This window comes from Cebus imitator, unplaced genomic scaffold (assembly GCF_001604975.1).
Source record: "Cebus imitator isolate Cc_AM_T3 unplaced genomic scaffold, Cebus_imitator-1.0 Scaffold26, whole genome shotgun sequence".
NCBI classification, from domain to species: Eukaryota; Metazoa; Chordata; class Mammalia; order Primates; family Cebidae; genus Cebus; species Cebus imitator.
In genome coordinates this window covers 378,792-382,174 of record NW_016107341.1, presented here as the reverse complement: position 1 = coordinate 382,174, position 3,383 = coordinate 378,792, and positions in this window count along the sequence as shown.

Sequence of the window (3,383 nt, the reverse complement as noted above, 5' to 3'; positions counted from 1 at the left end):
TAAGAGATGCATATATATACATTATATATACATTAAGAGATCTGTATATAGATCTCTTAATGTTTGCTTTATATATATATATGAGATCTATATATAAACATTTTTATTTATATATATATATATATATATATATATATATATATATAAGCAAACATTAAGAGATCTAAAGACAGACACAGATTATAACACAATAATAGTAAGAGATATCAGTACCACACTTTCAACATCAAACAGATAATCCTAAAAGAAAATAAATAAGAAAACATTAGACTTGAACTATGCTTTAGACCAAGTGGACTGAAGAAGCACATACAGAACATTTCATCCAACAGGGACAGAATATACATTCTTACCAAGTGCACATGGAACACTTACCTTATGGAACATATTATAGGTTAGATCATATATTAGGCCACAGAATGTGCCTTGACAAGTTTAAGAAGACAGAAATCATAACAAGCATCTTCTGACCACAATAGTATGGAATTAACAATCAATAACAGGAAGAATCACAGAAATGTAACAAATATGTGGAAATTAAACAACACGCTCCTGAACAACTACTCGGTCAAAGAGGCACTTAAAGGGGAAATTAAAAAAATACCTTGAGGTCCAAGACAGTGGCCCATGCCTATAATCCTAGCACTTTGAGAGGCCAAGGCAGGTGGATTGCTTGAACTCAGGAGTTTGAGACCACTGTGGGCAATGTGGTGAAACCCCATGTCTACTAAAAATACAAAAACAGCTAATATGGTGGTGTGCATCTGTGGTCCCAGCTACTTGGGTGGCTGAGGTGGGAGTACTGCTTGAGCCCAGGGGGCGGGGCTTGTAGTGGGCTAAGATTGCACCACTACACTCCAGCCTGGGTGACAGAGTGAGATTCTATCTCAAAAATAATAATAAAGAAATAAAAATATATCTTAAGACAAACAAAAATGGAAACAATATACTAAAACTTAAAGGAAGAAGCAAAAGCAGTTCTAAGGGTGAAGTTTATAACAATGAACATGTACATAAAAAAAGAAAAAAAAATCTCAACCCATTTTACACTTCAAGGAATTTCAAAACAAAACAAAAACCTAAGCCCAAAGGTAGCAGAAGGAAGAAAATAACAAAGATCAGAGAAGAAATAAATGAAATAGAGACTAGAAAAACAACAGAAAAGATTTGGGAACGCTAAACAAAATTGACAAACCCTCACTTAAGCTAACTAAGAAAAAATAGATATGACTCTAATAAATAAAATCAGAAATGAAAGAGGAAACCTTACAACTGATAACACAGAATATAAAGGTATGGGAGTTCAGTCAGAGTGGTAGCAAAAATATTAAGGGAAAAATAGTAGAGAAAGTTATAGAATAGTTTCAAACCTTATTGGAAGGCTGAGAAGTTCGCATAGTTTCAATAGAAGTTTCAGCTGAAGGCAGCCTTATTCCATTTACCTTTAGTTGATAAGAAAAGCAAATAGCTGGGGAATGTGGGAAATAGCTGGAGTTTATCTGAATAACTTGTTTACTCAGGTAGTCATATAAACTAGCCTTTGATCATTCCAGATGGCTCTCTCGGGGGGAGATTGACCAAGGATATTACCCACTAATGGTGTTTGCTTTAGGCCTCAGAACCTGTCCTTTAATCTCTACACTCTAGTAGTGTTAACTTAAATCCTTTGTCATTTAATGTTTGCTGAATAAAGGCCAGAAAGGCCAGCATGTTGAGGCCAGCACCTGCTCTCTCTTTACAGCACTCTCCTCGAGTGTCTGTGAGTAGCGACACTTCAGCCTGCTCATTCACTGTATTCTGTGTAACAGTGAATTTATTCATCTGTCATTAAGTCAAGGTCTGCAGGACAGACCCCTGCAGGTGGTGACCCTGACACAAGAAATCTTAAGACATACTATGAACAATTAGGCAAGAACAAATTGAACAATCTAGAAGAAATGAATAAATTCCTAGAAACATATAACCTTCTAAGACTATATCACAAAGAAATTTGAAATGCAAATAGATTAATAATGAATAAAGCAATCAAACCAGTAATTTAAAATCTATCATCAAAGAAAAGTCAAGAACTGATGGTTTCACAATGATTTCTACTAAACATTTAAAGAATTAAGTTTTAAGAATTAAGTTTGAGTTCCTCCTCAAACTCTTCCATGAAAACTGAACAGGAGGGAATATTTCCAAAGACTATACTATAAAGCCAGCATTATCCTGATACTAAAGCTGGAGAAGGATATTACAAGAAAAGAAAACTCCAGGTCAATATCACTGATGAACATAGATGCAAAAATACTCAACAAAATACTAACAAACCATATTTCACAATATATTAAAAAGATAATTCATTATGATCAAGTAGAATTTATCCCTGGAATGCAAGAATGGCTTAAAGCAGGCAACTCAATACATGTGATTTACTATATTAACAGAATAAAGGACAAAAACCAAATGATCATCTCAACAGATGCTGAAAAAAAAATTAGAGATTAAAAAAATGTTCCTCAACACAATAAAAGCCATATATGACAAGCATACAGCTAACATCATACTCAACCATGAAAAAGTAGAAGGCTTTTTCTTTATGATCAGGGAAAAGACAAAAATGCCCACACTCACCACTTCTGTTCAACATAGTACTGGAAAATGCTAGTCAGAGCAATTATGCAAAAGAAAGAAAAGGTACCTAAATAGGAAAGTATGGAGTGAAAGTGTCTCTATTTGTAGATAAATGATCTTACATATAAAAAATCAACTTACAAAAATAAGTAGTGTTTCTATATACTAACAATGAAGTACCTAAAAAAGAAATTAAGAAAATAATTCCATTTACAATAGCATGAAAAATGTGAAATACTTATGAATAAATTTAGCTAAAGAAGTAAAAGATATGCATACTGAAAACTACAGGACATTGATTAAAAAAAAATTGAGAATAGCACAAATAAATGGAAACATATTCTGTGTTCATGGATTGTAAGAATATTGTTAAAATGTTCATACTACCCAAAGTGATTTACAGATTCAATGTAATCCCCATTAAAATTCCAAGTCATTCTTCACAAAAATAGAAAAAAAATTCTAAAATTTGTATGAAATGACAAAATACTGAATATTCAAAGCAATCTTGACCAAAAAGAACAAAATTGGAGTAATCACTCTATACAAATTTAAAATATAGCACCAAGCTCTAGTAATCAAAATGGCATGGTACTGGCATAAAAACAGGTATATCAACCAATGAATTCATATAGACAGACTATTAATAGAAATAAACGCACACACCTCTAGTCTTTTAATTTTCAACATAAGTACCAAGAACACACCATGAAGAAAGGATAGTCTCTTCAATAAATGGTATAAAGAAAACTGGATATCTACATGCA